The 17757-nt window shown below is 36.6% G+C and overlaps 1 pseudogene; it reads left to right on the top strand.

Annotated features, from left to right (window-relative positions):
• The first annotated feature begins 677 nt into the window (after positions 1-677).
• Positions 678-8498, top strand: LOC113359401 (annotated as a pseudogene).
• The last annotated feature ends 9259 nt before the right edge of the window (positions 8499-17757 follow it).

Raw genomic sequence — 17757 nt, 5'->3', positions numbered from 1 at the left:
AGAACTTGAATCCATGAAATTAGAAAAACAAAAAGGAAATAAGAAAAAAGGAGGACAGGGATCAACTAACACCATCATTAATCCCAATCCAGAAGAGATCAACTAAGAACAACAAGTATGATCAGAAAGAAACGCTGAAGAAAAAACCCTTGACTAAAGTCAGCGTCGCTAGAAAATCGCCTTTCCACTCTTTCTCTCTCCTTGACTACTACTCGTGTGTCTAAAAAAATTAGAATAGAAACCCACAGGCAAACCTTCTGCCCAACGAGGCAATTTGGGCATATATATTCCTAGACGGCTGCTGATTTGCTTTATCTCCTCCTCCCCCACGCGGCCACCCTGCCCCCAAAGTCACTCCCGGAAAATGAAGCTTTTTTTCTCTCTCTCTCTTTTTTTTTTCCTTTTCACGTGGAGCATAAACTTCTCTGGACAACACTATGATAGGATGTAGAGTTTAGAAGCAGCTCTGGAGGGGGGACTAAAGAAAAACGGTAGTAGAAGACTAGAAAAAGAAAAGCACATTTCATCCAAAACAAAGTTAGGTGGAAGTTATTCAGAGGATAGGGCCATATTCATGTTAAAGAACATCAAATATTTCTGTGAATATAAACATGCCAACCACGTCAACCAAACAATACAGCAAGCAATTAATATGTCTTTATTTTGGCTTTGGGACGTCATACCGGAACTTTTCTTACATTAATTACTCCCAACTCAAAGACCTTAGAATTTCATAGAGCTAACATATTGAAATTCAGAAAAAGATGACGACCCCAAGTGCTAGAGATGATCATTATCAGTATGAAGTACCTTTGCTGAATAACAGAGAAGAAATTGAGGATGACCATGATGATACAGAAGATTATATGGTGGATTACAAAGGAGATAAAATAGTTTTTGTAAATAATAAGTCAAAATATGGTGGATGGACCAGCTGGTTTGATAATTATAGTTGACATTGCAGAATGTATGGCTTACTATGGAATATCTGCAAACCTTATTACTTATCTGACTGGCCCTCTTGGCCAATCTACAGTTGCAGCAGCTGCAAATGTCAATACTTGGGTCGGATTTATATGGATGCTTCCTGTTTTTGGTGCTGTTGTTGCTGATTCTTTTCTTGGAAGATTTCGTACCATCATCATCTCCACTCTCATCTATGTTCTGGTAAGTGAGTCCCTACCATTTAGTTCATTTCTCTATCATGTTTGAGTGTTTGAATTGAAAAAAATAAACAAACTCATAACCACTGGGATACCGGATTCCGATACGCCACATTGTGCCGCCTCCTTAGCCTCAGGCCAAAAGGTGTTTCTGTGAAATCATAAAGTGAATCATTTGGACAATTGCTGACAATACAAAATGGTGATTTCTCCAGGGACTCGGATTGCCAACCTTATCAGTTGTGCTCCCTTCTCTTATAGGCCCGCGCGACTGCCTACTTGACAGCAATAGCATCTTATGCACGTTTCCGTCTTTTCAAGTCATTTTTTCTTCTGTTCTTTGTATCTGGTAGCTTTTGGAAGAGCTGGATTTAAACCATGTGTACAAGCATTCGGGGCTGATCAATTTGATGCAAGAAATCCAGAGGAATGTAAATCTAAGAGCTCATTTTTTCAATTGGTGGTATTTTGGGATATGTCTTGGTAGTAGTATTTCTCGGCTGTTCTTAACTTACATTCAAGATAATGTGAGCTGGAGTCTTGGATTCGGAATTTCAACACTGTCTTTGGCAGTGGCACTAATTGTGTTCTTGCTAGGCACACAAACTTACCGGTATAGTGTAAAAAGGGAAAATGAAAACCCGATACTAAGAATAACGCAAGTTTTTGTTGCAGCTGCAAAAAATCGGAAACAAAGCGATGAATCCAAAGATGGAGAAGTCGTTGTTGGAAAACGATTAATAAAAAAAATATTTTTAAAAGTTTTAATAAAAAATTATAATTTATTGTTTTATTTTGTGAATGAAACTTTTTAGTCCCACATCGTGGAGTTTCCAATTTTTAGTAGTTTTAAGAAACTATATAAACCTTTTAGTCCCACATCGGGGAGTTTTTCTTCTTAAGTTGTATTTGTCAATTATATAAAGAAATTCACTACTTTTGTAAAATCTATGGGAAAGGGGTTTCTCTATATTTTAGAGGGACCCCTAAGGGAAAATATTTTATAGCGGTTTTTAAGCATTCGCGATTTTCCTTAACGGTTTTTTCGGAGTTGCCAAGCTCAAGTTGAGCATCTACTACATATGCTAGTAGTAGGTGTATTAGGGTGTTTTATCCTGAAGATATCCGTCCTGTGAGGGTTATAGCATCACTCTTGAGTGTAGCCGGGCGCTAATGTCTTAAGGACAGCGTGTTGAACACGTGACTCACTCTATTTTCCAAAGTTTTGCCTTGTTGCTGTTGCGGAGATACGGGGAGCTTGTTCGTTTCGTCAAAGCAATCACTTCCATTATAAAGGAGCTAAGTATCAATAACTTTTGCTTATTTGATTTTTCTTTGTTTTTGATTATTGCACCCAACAATCTTAAGACATTAACATTTGTAATAATCGAAAACGATTGATTGGTTTGTGAATCATGGATGTTAATTGTGGAGTGAAAAACAAAAACGAATTTCTGGTCAGATGTAGAGTTTCAATTTTATCTTTTAATCTAGAAGGAATTTCGATGAACCCTTTTGATACAACGTAGTAGACATTCTGATAGTTACCCGCGTAAAATTTCAGAATTTTTAGAGTTGTAAAAGTATTTTTTTGATATTTTACAAAACAGAAAAACGTTTCTGAAAAATTCTGACGAGTAGAAAATTGTTGTTAACTAAATTAATTTTTGTGGGGTAACCATGAGTTTTTTGAAACGCTTATTCAAACGAAGTTTGTATATATAGATGTTATCTTCAAAACTCATATTTTACTTTCTGATTTGGAATTGTGATTTGTGTATAAAGGAGTGTCATCTCCGAGGGACATGGCTAATAGCCGCATGTGGTTGGAAACAAATCTTCCAAAGATGGCAAAGGTGAGAACATCGAACGCAACTCTAAGCATGGTCTTCATGATAAAGGTATATTTCGTAAACCTGAATCCGGAATTACTTTAGTTAAGGGTGAGTGTTATGTTTGTAAAATTTTTGGCCACGCGGCAGTAAATTGTAGACAACATAAAAACCTTAATAAGTAGAAAGTTAATGCTAATTTAGTTGAAACAAACTAGAACGAGTTTGGTTGCATGATGTCGGAAGTTATTTTAATAACCAATGTGAGAGATCAGTAGGTGGACTCTGGAGCCACCAAGAATGTTTGTTGAAACAGAGACCTGTTCACCTCCTATCATAGGATAGGGGATGTCGAGAAACTCTTATTGAGTAACTCATATGCAATAGAGGTTGCATAAAAGGAAAAGGTCGAGCAGAAGCTCATATCTGTAATATTCTCACATTGAATGAAGTTTTCATGTTCCGAGCATATGCGAAAATCTTGTATCTTGTTCTGTTGTAGATGGAAAAATATTTAAGATCTTAATTGAATCTGGAAAACTTGTTGTAACTAGGCAGTGATTTTTTAAGCAAGAGTTATAGGACTTTGGGTCTATATAAGCTTAACGGAAAAACTGATGATGTGAACGTAGTTGATTCTTGTGATATCTTTGTGTGATTGATTGTTTTACGTGGTAGACTTGGAACCGTAAACTTATAAGTCAATGCTTAACTGGCTAGCATAGGCTTCGTACCCAAATTTAGTTTGGATTTTGAACACAAAAGTGAAATCTGTGAAGAATCAAAATATGCTATAAAATCTTTTAGCACAAATGTTCAGAGTAATTCTAAGCCTTTAGAATTAATTCAGTTAGGCCTAGTTGACATGAGTTCAACCCAAAACCACTGTGGTAAAAGATGGTTATAACTTCCGTAGATGATTGTACGAGGTACTATCTTGTATACTTGCTTAGGATAAGGATGACGCCTTAGAAGCCTTAAGATGTATAAACTTGAAGTTGGAAACCAATTAGAAGCCTTGAACATAACAACCGTATCCTTAAGGAGATGATAATTTCCATGTTGATTAGTTCAGGATTACCTGCGGCCTTGTGGGGGGAGGCAGTCCTCTTAACTAGTATATCCTGAATAAAGTACCCTTTTAAGAATCAGATGAAACTCCATATGGTTTATGGAACGGTAGATGACCTTCTTATGAATGTGTCAAAGTGTGGGGGCGTTTGACTAAGATTGTAATTCCTCTTCCTAAAAGAACTAGATTGAAACCAAAAATGTTGATTGTGTTTTCGTATAGGGTATATTGAGTATACTTCTACAAATAGATTTTTGGTTGTGTGTTCTGATTTTTTCTGACATTGGTGTGAATATTATTACGGAATCTAGGGATGCTGAGTTCTTTGAACATGTTTATTCTAAACCTGTACCTCATTAGAGATGTGTTGTTGATCCCCTAGATTTATCTTCAAATAGTCAGAACTTATTTTAAAGGAAGATGAAGTTGATGTTGAGCCTAAGAGAAGTAAAATAATTAGACTTGAGACTTCTTATGAAACCGACTTCATAACATGCCTAGCTTAGTCTGAGCCACAGACTTGTAAAGAAGCCTTAATATCTACTGAAACCCCATTCTGGTAAGAAGCTTCATTTAGTGAAATGGACTCAGTCCGTTGGAACCAGACTTGGGAGCTTGCTAGTTTACCTCCAGGTTGTAAGACCATGGGATGATAAATGAGTCTTTAAGAGGAAACGATAGGTAGATGAAACTGTGGAAAAATATTAAGCTAAGTTGGTAGCTAAAGGCTATAAACTAAAAGAAGGTGTAGATTTCCTTGATTCTAATTCAATTGTGACGGAAATTACTTCCGTTGAGATACTAATTGTTATTGCTGCCATAAAGAACGTAGAGATACATCAGATGGATGTTAAGACAGCTTTTTCTAAAACCGTGAATTAGGTAAAGAAATTTACATAGATCAACCTGAAGACTTTGTAGTGAAAGGTTGTGAATACAAAGTTTGTAATTTGAAAAATCTTTGTATGGTTTTCAAATAAGCACGTAAACAGTGACATGGAAAATTTAATCATGTGATAATGGATAGTGGATTTAAATTAATGAATCTGACAAGTATGTCTACAAGTAACTTGTTAAGGATGTCTGTGTAATTGTATGCTTGTATGTTGATGATATGCTTGATACAAACATAGATGTGATCAATTCCACTAAAAACATGCACTGAATGAGAACATTGACTTGAAAGACTTGGGCCCTTTTGATGTAATCTTAGGGATGAGGATTAGAAGATAATCAAACATTTATAAGTCTTAGTCGTTCTCATTATGTTGAGTTGTGCTTAAGAGATACAATCAGTCTGATTGTAAACCTGCTTGTACTTCGTACGATTATTCTTGTAGTCTCAAGAAAAATAAGGGTAGTGGAGTATCTTAACTTGAATACTCAAAAGTTATAGGATGTCTGATGAATTTAATGAACTGTAAGAGTCCAGACATTGCCTATATTGTGAGTAAGTTAAGTGGATATAATTGTAGTCCAGAGCAAGAGAATTCAGATGCACTGAGTAGAGTATTATGGTACCTAAAATACTCTTTTGATTTATGAAAGGTATCTTGTTGTCCTTGGGACTTTATGATGCAAACTGGATAGTTGACTCAGAGGAGTCTAAGTCTACGAGTGGATATGGTTTCACTCTAACATGTGGGTTTGTTGTTGGAAGATTTCCAAACAAACATATCGCTCAATTCATTATGGAATCTGAGAGTATTGCGTTAGATAAAGCATGAGAGGGGGCCGAGTGCCTAAGATGCTTTTTAGAAGACATTCCTCTTTGGCATAGGCCTGTGCCAGCTATATCTATACATTGTGTTAGCCAAGCTATAATAGTTAAAGCTAAGAAATAACTAATCTCAATCGGCGTTATTTCCATTGATTGGATAAAGTCCAAGGAGAATATCGCGCAATCTTTGACGAAAGGTTTGTACAAAGAGATAGTTAAAAATGCATCGAGGGGGTTGGGGCTTAAGCTCATATATTAAACTTGCCATGAAGGATACTCAACCTTGCTGACTGGAGATCCCATGATCAAGGTTTCGAATGAGACAACTAATTTGTGGTGGGTAAAGGTAAACACTATCAGAGATTTTCATTCTCTGTCCCTTCCCTATGGTGTAGACGTGATAGTGTGACTGCATGTGGAGGATGACTTTTTAATAAGTCTTAATGAGTTCTATAGTTTCAATTTAAGATTGAAGTGGGGTGTAGCAGTAACACTCTTTATGGAAACTCACCTATCTGAATGAGGAAGTGGGTCGCTTCCTGTGAGAATATGAGCTGATTCTCTAGAGCATTCTGAGAAACAGGATACGTCCAGGGCCAAAACGGACAAAACGGCACGAGCTTGGCAGCAATCTTGGAGATATCACCCGTGGTTGTTATCACGAATTACATCAAATGCTAGCAGTTCAAGACATAGTTCACTGTCTCTAGCAAGTAATTCTGGTAATATCTCACTAAGCAAAGGTTCAAGACCTCATGGACACCTCTGCCTAAAATGGTATTTCCTGCGTTTTTTATGTGATTTTCATTTTGATGGTTTTGGTATTACTGGAACTTAGGACCTAAAGGTCACTAAGGGTTCACTAGTTCATGCTTTTTCACTTTGGTGAAAGATACCTATAGTCTCACCATGTGAGAATTAAAGATGAAAGCTCTCAATACTATGATTTATGCAATCCATAGTATGACCCTGGGGTCAACACACTTTTGTGTGAGGGAGAGGACGTAGAAATGACTAGTATGATTTCAACACTTGCACGATCAGTCTGTTTGGATCGTGAGGTTGGGATGTTTATTTACCAAGATCTATCTGTGTTTTCATGTTTTATTGAGTTTTCATTCATGTGGGGGATTGTTGGAAAACGATTAATAAAAAAAATAATTTTTTAAAGTTTTAATAAAAAATTATAATTTATTGTTTTTTTTGTGAATGAAACTTTTTAGTCCCACATCGTGGAGTTTCCAATTTTTAGTAGTTTTAAGAAACTATATAACCTTTTAGTCCCACATCGGGGAGTTTTTCTTCTTAAGTTGTATTTGTCAATTATATAAAGAAATTCACTACTTTTGTAAAATCTATGGGAAAGGGGTTGCTCTATATTTTAGAGGGACCCCTAAGGGAAAATATTTTATAGCGGTTTTTAAGCATTCGCGATTTTCCTTAACGGTTTTTTCGGAGTTGCCAAGCTCAAGTTGAGCATCTACTACATATGCTAGTAGTAGGTGTATTAGGGTGTTTTATCCTGGAGATATCCGTCCTGTGAGGGCTATAGCATCACTCTTGAGTGTAGCCGGGCGCTAATGTCTTAAGGACAGCGTGTTGAACACGTGACTCACTCTATTTTCCAAAGTTTTGCCTTGTTGCTGTTGCGGAGATACGGGGAGCTTGTTCGTTTCGTCAAAGCAATCACTTCCATTATAAAGGAGCTAAGTATCAATAACTTTTGCTTATTTGATTTTTCTTTGTTTTTGATTATTGCACCCAACAGTCGTCTCAAAGTCCCGCGGTATACGTTTTGGTGTTCATCAATTCAGGTAAGATGGTATTAAGCTATTTGGCATCATACATAACATAAACAAGATCCTAGTTAATATTCTCAACCTGCAATGCACTTAGCCTTTTCTTAGTGCCTCTTCAGGTATGTTTTCTTTGTTGTGTAATCTCTGTGACTCGGTTCTTTGACACATGTTCAGGTTTTTGGACAAGGCTTTGATCAATCCAATAAACTCAACGAAAAATGCAAGACAATGTAGCATTGCTCAAGTAGAAGACGAAAAGATGACACTGCGCTTGGTTCCAATATGGATATCATGTTTAATATACGCAGTAGTTTTTGCTCAATCCACTACTTTCTTTGTTAAGCAAGGAAACACAATGGATAGATCAATTGGTACCAGCTTTCAGATACCTGCTGCTGCACTACAAATTCTTATAAACGTGTCTATTTTTATCTTCATCCCTCTATATGATGTTCCTATCCACATTATCCATGGTTATAGCAGCTGTGATTGAAAAGAGACGGCTTCTTGTTGCACTAAATTATGGTTTGATAGACCGCCCGGAAGTACCGATTCCTATGTGTGTGGTGGTTATCTCCTCAATATCTTTTGATTGGACTTGCAGATGTCTTCGCTACTGTTGGCTTGCAAGAATTCTTCTATGACCAGGTTCCAGATAGTTTGAGGAGTATAGGGATCTCTCTTTACTTAAGCGTCCTAGGTGTAGGGAGCTTCCTTAGTGGATCTCTGATATCAATAATTGAGCACATAACTGGGGGATCAAGTAGTCACTACAGTTGGTTCTCGAATAACCTCAATCGAGCTCATCTTGACTACTTCTATTGGCTTTTAGCTGGACTCAGTCTAGTAGAGCTGGTTGCTTTCTTATACTTGTCAACATCTTATCTTTATAAGCGTGGAACATTGTCATGAATAATGTTTTTGTAAGACCCAAATTCTTACTCTCTTTATTCTCGTCTCTTGCAAACATTTTTCACGTTTCTTTTCGGTCATAAAGCAAATTGTAAAGCAAAACTGAGCCTAAACTTTAATAACTTATGTCAATTTTTGGCAATTCTATGTAAAGAATGTTTCGTATGTTGGAATTTTTAGTGAAAAATAATTATATGAAAGAAAAATGGTTTTCAAAGATTTAAACTCCAAGAGATGTGTTTGGTTATGGCTTTTCACCATAAGACACCTCCTAGTCATGAATAGGTGTTATGGAGAGTCATCATTGGCCATGAGGAGTCACCTATTGGTGAAAAGACACCTTGTAGAGTCACTATTGACTCAATATAAGCCCATCTCTTAGAGTTGTTTTGCATGGGTTTTTCACAAGTTTTTGAGAAGTAGAAAACAAGTGTTTATCTCAAGAGTCAGAGTCATTTAAGAGCACAGTAATTGTCAACATTCGCTGGCCTAAAAGTATTGTAGTGCTACTTACTATAAGGCGTGATCGTTGTATCTTGGAAGGCGATATCCATAAAACCGTGAGCACCGTATGCGGGGATGAATTGTCTTTAAGTAAAGAGGATTACCTCGCCTCAATCAACCAATCCGATAAGTCTTTCCAACTCTCTTCTTGTTAGTATTTTGTTTATTCCAGTAACATAATTTCCGAGAAACCGAAACCGCATTTAATTTCCAACATCATATATCAATATTTTACATACTTTTTTTGTTTTTGATTTTGTTTTTTGTTTTTGTTTTTTGTTTTTTGTTTTTTTTTCTTCTAATAACTCAACAAACTCGTTTGAGTATGATTCATCTGACTCATTAAATCTGAATCTGACTTGCGGTTGCAGAAAATTGTATCCGACTTAAATACCACAAAGTCAAACGAGTCGAGTCACATTTCCATTCAGATTTCTGGAAATGAAAAGAACAAACGATCTGACATCTTGACTCGATCCAGGTCATAACCAAACAAACAATGTAGTGATCTGTCATAGGTTCAAGTAACTTTTGATGAGATTTAAATTCAACTTATGAATTACTAAAAAATAAAATAATACTTAAATCATTTTCTAAATCTTTTGCATAAGGGGTTCTGCACCTGAAATTAGTTTAGAGCAGTTCCTATGGAATGAACAAACTCAAAGTTTGTTCATTTTGCTCCCACTATGGACTTAATAAACATGAAAAATGGATGTTCAAACCAACAAATTTGTTGGTTTGTTCATTGAGTTGGATGATGTAGCACGCGCTTGATAAAAAGACGGGCGAGCTTCGCTCCAGCGCTGGGTTTGAGCTAGAAACGTTGGTGCTTGTCTCTCCAGCGCGCGCAAATAGTTGAAACGCCATCGCTTTTTATTATCACGCAGTGTTCATCTTAAAAAGCGCCAACAACTTCTTCAATCCAATGGCTGATGCTCTTTTTTGTTTCCCTATAAATTCAGTTCATCTCCAAACATAAAACTCACACCTTCTTCATCACTACTTCAAAATTACACAATTTCATATCATCTCTAAAAAAAATTTCAAACAAAACTGTTCATGTCAATTCAATCTACCAGAAAAAATCTCATCGCTATAAGTTTCATTTCTAACAAATATGACATCCTCAAAACAACGATCACAACAACAAACACCACAACAAACACAACAACAATCACAACAAGAAACACCACGAAACACAAGAATTCGTGGTGTCAAGTATACAATGGATGAAGGCGAGTCACTTTGCAGAAATAATATATTATATACATTAGATGACATCAACGGTATTTATCAAGAAAAAAAACTTTTTATGATAAGATTTTACAAAAAAAAAATTGTGAAGAAACGGGTAACCCCAATAGACGTGATGGCGATGGGTTGTCCCATCGTGTTCACGCAATTTCAGCAGCCGTCAGTGAATATGTAGCTTTGGTCACTCAAATGTGGAACGACAAAAAAAGTGGTGAAGGCGAACCAGATGTGGAACGAAGATGTCGGGAAGAGTGGCAAAGATCCCATAAAACGAGTCTTCACATGAAACTAGTTTCACTATTCTGAGGGTGCTTAACAAGTTTAATCCATACTTGCTAGAAGGTCATCAAGTGCCTGCAAGATCACCACATGGTCCAATCGGGCAGGATTTCAGAATGGAAGTCCTGCTTCCTCACCTGATGGAACTCCAAGTAGTCAGGAACAACACAACACTAATCTAGACTTTAACACCAACATCAAGAGAAGAAGAGGAGGTGGTCAGAAAGATGCAAAAGCAGCGAGAGACGCAGCCCAACGAGCATTAGAAGGAGGTTCAAGCGAGTTCAACTATGTTGATCACAAGGAATTCGAGATGCATATAGAAGCATATAGAGCCAGGGACCGTGGTATTGTTATAAATAATCAACAAAAAAGTCATCTTTCGTGAGAACAATACTACAGGGATTGTAAGTGTTAGATCACTGCTCGGTCGAACTCGTATACGTTGCTATGTCAAGCATGTTTGTCAATGTTAGTGATCAAAACTATAAGTCTTGATTTCTATCCTATTTATAGATGTCTCGGACTAGGACATAGTTTGTGTAGTTGAGCTTAGACTTCACGGCGCTTATCACTTGAATACGAAGAACTACTAAGGAGATCTTGTGGAACTTCATCGAAAAAAGGTATGTGGAGACTTAAACTCATCTATCACTTGGAAAGTCTATTTCTACTCTATCTCCTATATTGAGACATAAGTCGTGTTACGATATAGTTTTCTCTATACATATTTGAGATTTCGAGCTGAGTATATCTCGCTTACATATTTCTCGAAATATGTGTTGGTAAGCTTTCGCTTCGACCAAGTTCATCTTATATCATGAGAAAAATTCCGAGTAACATCTTACATGGTTTGTGTGATACAATCATTTGGTGTAAGGCTTGGAATGTTTCGATAATGATTATTTCAATATCTTGAAAATTGCTTTGATGCTGAAAACGGATATTGTCATTATAGAAGAATGTTTCAATGATTGAAATAAAGATTTTAGAATCGTGTAACCTTCTTTGGATATAAGCATATATAGTGTGTTCGCACATTAGTGTATATATTCATAAACCGGGAGCCAAGTGTATGCATATGTGTGTATACGAAATTGGTGAAGAGGACAGGTTAAGTATGCGTACCCGTATGCATACTGGCGGAAGTTCACGTCCGTGAATTTCTGCTGAGTTTGGGAATTGACAAACTCTTAACTAGTCACCTTAAGTACGCGTACCCGTACGCATACTGGCGGAAGTTCTCGAACCGAGAATTTCTGCTGAGTATGAGAACTAAAACAAACTCAAATCCGGTTACTTAAGTACGCATACCCGTACGCATACTTAAGTGGTTACTTTATAAGATCGGTTGTACATGAACCTAAAACATTTATCAATAAGGAATGCAATCTTTGCAAACCGTGGCTATAATGTTCATGTACTGATTCGAGTGAATCAAACCGATTTTGCTTCAATTGTGTTCTTGTATAAATCCATGATAATATAGCAATTGAATTACTCTTTAACTAGTTTCATTTGAGTTATTTGAACTAGTTATGGTTAAGATAAATAAGGTTGATATGAGAGTAATCATATGGCTAACCTCGGTTAACTATTTGTGAACCAACATGGTGTACACGTTTAGGTACGGTTACATAAACCTAAATGATTGTACATTTCATTTGTGTGTAATAAGATAAGTTCGATATAACGGTTGAAAGATATTTGCTTGGTTGAATCAGGTTTTCATCTAACGGTTATTATTGAATGCTATGTTACCAAGGTAACTTGGATTGCAAACCCTGATTTGAAAACTATATAAAGGAGAACTCTAGCAATTGGAAAACCTAATCCCCACACCTCTTGTGTGTTACTAGTTGCATAACAAAGATCAATTCTCCTTTAACCTTAGGTTTCTTCTCGAGACCCTGTAGGTTAACGACTTGAAGACTTCATTGGGATTATGAAGCCATACCAACTATTCTCTTTGTAGTTGCGTGATCTGATCTTGCTATTTCTATCGTGATTGAGTGCAATTATAAAATTAGCTTGAGATTTATATCTCCGATAGGCAAGATAGAAAAGTAATCACAAACACCTTCGTCTCATCGTTTGTGATTCCACAATAACTTGTTTCGCTGGTCGATTAAGTTTATTGGGAGGTGATTGATAATACTAGGCTGTTCTTCGGGAATATAAGTCTGGTTTATCAATTAGTTCATATTCACCTTGATTTATCAAAAGATGGACCAAAAACTCTTGGGTATTTCTGTGGGAGACAGATTTATTCGATCATATAGACTTTTCTGTGTGAGACATATTTGAATATCAAGTCTTCGACTTTGGGTCGTAGCAACTCTTAGTTGTGGGTGAGATCAGATAATGGAATCAAGTGTGTAGTATCCTGCTGGGATCAGAGACGTAAGGAGCGCAAATGTACCTTGAGTCAGTGTGATATTGATTAGGGTTCAACTACAGTCCAGTCCGAAGTTAATTGGTAGTATGCTAGTGTCTGTAGCGGCTTAATACAGTACGGTGTTCAATCTGGACTAGGTCCCAGGATTTTTCTGCATTTGCGATTTCCTCGTTAACAAAATTCTGGTGTCTGTGTTATTTCTTTTCCGCATTATATTTTGTTGTATAATTGAAATATCACAGGTTGTGCGTTAAGATCAATAAATTAGAATATCCAACCTTTGGTTGTTTATTTACATTGATTGACACTTGAACATTGGTCTTTGGTACCGTTCAAGTTACTCCTCTTAGATTCAATCGGGCTCGTAGATTTCTATTTGTTGATTGCGGATTGAATTAAGAGTTAGAGATATTAAACTCTTTGATATACTTTATTCTAGATTGAGTCTGACTGTCTAGTTGATTCTCTAGAAAGTGTATTGGAGTAAGTCCTCTCAGATTTCCAAACGAATTGTTGGGTGTGGTTGTTAGACCCCGCATTTTCAGTAAGCTAAACAAGTTACTCACCTTGAACACTTCAATAATGAATGAACGAAAATATGTTGCATGGACTAAGCAGATGGATGCGGTCGAACAACAACAAGTCCAGGACGAACAACAACAAACCCCCCCCCCCCCCCCCCAACAAACTCAAGTCCCCCCTCAACAAACAGGCAGTATATGAATGTGGAAGACGACGAAGATGATGCCTTGGAAGAAAACGAAGATGAATAAATTCTTGTTAACTGATTTTCATTCTTGTTTAGTTAAGTTTAGTTTAATTCAGTGTAGTCGTTTAATTTAATTCAGTTTAGTTTAGTCTAATTTAATTGTACTCGTTTATTTAAAATTATTTTTAATATAATTGCCTCAATTTTAAAATAAACAACAATACTAAATTGAAAATAACATCTATCTGCCTCTCCCTATGCCTCCACCTCGCCCCCGCGCATCGTCTCTTGCTCCTTTTAAATCCCAAAGGTGCTTGGTTAAATCTTGTCTTAGTTGTCCATAGATTCCCCGGTTTTGGAGTCTGTCAGTGGCAAGTCTATATTCTCTTGTCGAGCGCCCATGCTCTACCACAAGATTCAGCCTCAAATCTCCATCTGGAAAACTAGTCCAGGTTGTGTTAGAGCATTGCTCGGTCTAACTCGCATGCATTTCTATCTCAAGCATGTTTGTCAAGTTTAGTTGTCAAAACTATATGTCTTGATTTCTAGAATACTTATAGCTAAGTCTCGGTTTAGGACAGTTTAGTGTAGTTGAGCTCCAGACTCCGTGGCGATCATCTTACGAAGACGAAGAACTACTCAAGGAACCAGTGGAAATTCATCCGACTAAAAGGTATGTGGAGACTTGAACTTATCTATCACTCAAAAGTCTATCTACTATATCTCCTACTCTTGAGACAAAGTCGTATAAGTATGATAGTTTTCATACATACACATTTGCTATTTCGAGCCGAGTTTACTCGCCTATCTTTTTCTCGAAATATGTGTTGGTAAGCTTTCTCTTTAACCACTTTTCATCTTTATCTATGACGAAAGTCATGATGACGTTTCAATCTTGAAAATAGCTTTGATGACGATAGTTGTGAATAACGACTGTTAAAACATTATAGAAGAATGTTTCAATGAATGAAATGTAGAGTTGATATTACATAACCAACTATGGATATAAGCATATATAGTGTGTTCGCACATTAGTGTATAAATCCATGTGCCGAAAACCAAGTGTGTGCATATATGTGCATGCGGTATTGGTGAAGGAGACAGGTTGGGTACGCGTACCAGCGGAAGTTTTCGAACCAAAATTTTCTTCTGATTTTGTAAGTTTGCAAAATGTCAAACCAGACACCTTAGGTACGCAAACACGTACGCGTACCCAAGGAAGTTTTCGACCGAAAATTTCTGCTGAGTTTGTAAACTCAAATATGGTAGCTATGGTATCGTACCCGTACCCGTACCCAAGCTGGTTATATTTCTCAAATCGGAAGCTCATGAACTTAAACAATAAATCAATAAGGAATGCAATCTTTGCAAACCATGGATATATTGTTCATGAATTGATTCAAGTGAATAAAACCGATTTTGTTTCAATTGTGTTTATTCATAAATACCTAAGCAATTGAACAACTCTTCAACTATTTCTTATGAGTCATTTGAACTAGTTATGTGAAGAAGATGAATACGGTTAATATGAAAGTGCTCATATGGCTAACCGTTGGTTAACTATTTTTGAACCAACTAAGTGTACACGTTTAGGTACGGTTACTCAAGCCTAAATGAAATACATTTCATTTGTGTGTGACAAGTTAAGTTTCGATCTAACGGTTGAAAGATATTAGCTTTGTTAAATCAGGTTTTGCTTCTAACGGTGAATATTGAATGCTTTGTTACCAATGTACCTTGGATTGCAACCCTGATTTTAAAACTATATAAATAAGACATCTAGCAACTGGAGAAACTAATCCCCACACCTCATGTGTGATACTATTTGGTTTTGCTAGAGTCAGTTCTCCTTTAACCTTAGGTTTCTTCTCGAGACCCTGTAGGTTAACGACTGAAAGACTTCATTGGGATTGTGAAGCCAGATGAAACTACTTCTCTTGTAGTTGAGCGATTTGATCTTGCCATTTTTTATCGTACGAGTTCAGTTGAATAATTGACTTGAGATTATATCTCCGATAGGGCAAGATAAAGAGAAATCACAAACATCTTCGTCTCATCGTTTGTGATTCTAGTTTCGCTACCATACGATTTAGATTATTGTTAGGTGATTGATAATTCTAGGTTTTTCTTCGAGAGTATAAGTCTGGGTTATCAATTGGTTCATGTTTACCTTGACTTTATCAAAAGACGGAACAAAACTCATAGGTTTATCTGTGGGAGACAGATTTATCTATCATCATAGACTTTTCTGTGTGATACAGATTTGTTTATTAAAGTCTTCAACTTTGGGTCGTAGCAACTCTTGGTTGTGGGTGAGATCATCTAAGGGAATCAATTGCATAGTATCCTGCTGGGATCAGAGACGTAAGGAGCGCAACTGTACCTTGAATCAGTGTGAGATTGATTAAGGTTCAACTACAGTCCAGACAGAAGTTAGTTTGTAGTAGGCTAGTGTCTGTAGCGGCTTAGTACAATGTGGTGTTCAATCTGGACTAGGTCCCGGGGTTTTTCTGCATTTGCGGTTTCCTCGTTAACAAAACTTCTGGTGTATGTGTTATTTCTATTCTGTACTATATTTTGTTATATAATTGAAATATCACAGGTTGTGCGTTGTATCGATCAATTGTGAAATCCAACCTTTGGAAATTGATTGATACTTGGATATTGGTCTTTGGTACCATCCAAGTTTATATCTCTTGTATTTGATAAAGACTCACAGATTTCTATTTGTTTGAGTATAGATCAAATCGAGAGATAGAGATATTAACTCCTTGATATATCTTTTCATTAAGATTGAGTCTGACTATCTAGTTGATTCTCTTAAAAGTATATTCGAGTTAGTCCATACAGATTGCTAATCGAAATATTGGGTGAGGTTGTTAGACCCCACATTTTCAATTGGTATCAGAGCAGGAAAACACATTAAATACCTTATAAGTCCTTGTTTGTAGCGATCTGATTATGGACGAGTCTATCTCTAATAACGTACCAGGTCAGAAATTACCAGATGTTTTTCAAAGCTTGGATTCACCTGAGAGAACTATCACATCTATGTCAATATCTAAACATTCTCTTAATGTAAAAATTGTTGATAACTGGGAAACACTCCTAGAAGAACAGTTGGATGAACTTTCTGATGAAGGTGATTCAGATATTGATAGAGAGGTTGATGAGGAAGTCTCAGAGTATGTTAAGGTTTTGAATTCGTTGGAAAAGAAGAAGATAACAACTTCTCATGTCACACCTCTTCTGACTCCTCTCTGTCGAAAAAACAAGCAGTTGAGAAGATGTTACACAGGTGTTTATGTTTCGAATCGTTCTAACGAATCGATCCTCAAGGATTCTGAGGAAAACCTACGTATGAAGTCACTTGAATGTGATAATCTTTATCAAAAGTGCTTTTCATTGGAAGAGAAACTTACAGAATCTGAAGCAAGGATTAACTCTCAAAAAGTTAGTTTTGATGACAGAGAAAGCGCTTTTCTCGCTCGAGAAAAATGTCTTGTGGCTGATTTAGCTGTTGCTCTTGATAAAATCAAGATGTTGGAAAATGACTTGAAAAAGTACAATACTAGTTCAAGCAAGTTAACCACTATGCTAGGAGCAAGTAAAAATCATCGTGATACACGAGGATTGGGCTATAAGTGAATAGATGCTCCAAGTATTAGCAAAGAGGTAAAATTTATCAAGGCTAGTGATTCTTCTCAACAAAAGGTTTACACTTATGGCAAAAGTGAAATACCTTCATCGGCAGTTAAGGTTCAAAAGAGCAAAGTATATCAGCCTCCAAAGTCAGCACACACCGATCGAGGTAAGAACATTCCTTATGTTTGCCACTATTGCGGAATAAAGATCACCTGGAAAGGAGATGTCAGTTCCGTATAAGGAATAAAAAACTTCATGATGTTCTTGTTTGGGCATCACAAGAAGTTGTGAAACCAAGATCATATGTTAAGACTAATCCCCTTAACGCTACAGGTTGTAACTGTCCAACCTTTAGGAAAATGAAGCAATATTGTGATAAATCCATATTTTCCTATAAACGTCATACGAATCCTTTTCACAATCGTAATGGTTATCAAAAGGATAACTTCGTAAATACGAAGACAAGA

Source organism: Papaver somniferum, chromosome 3, assembly GCF_003573695.1.
Source record: "Papaver somniferum cultivar HN1 chromosome 3, ASM357369v1, whole genome shotgun sequence".
Classification (NCBI taxonomy): Eukaryota; Viridiplantae; Streptophyta; class Magnoliopsida; order Ranunculales; family Papaveraceae; genus Papaver; species Papaver somniferum.
This window is presented reverse-complemented; position numbering and strand designations above follow the sequence as displayed.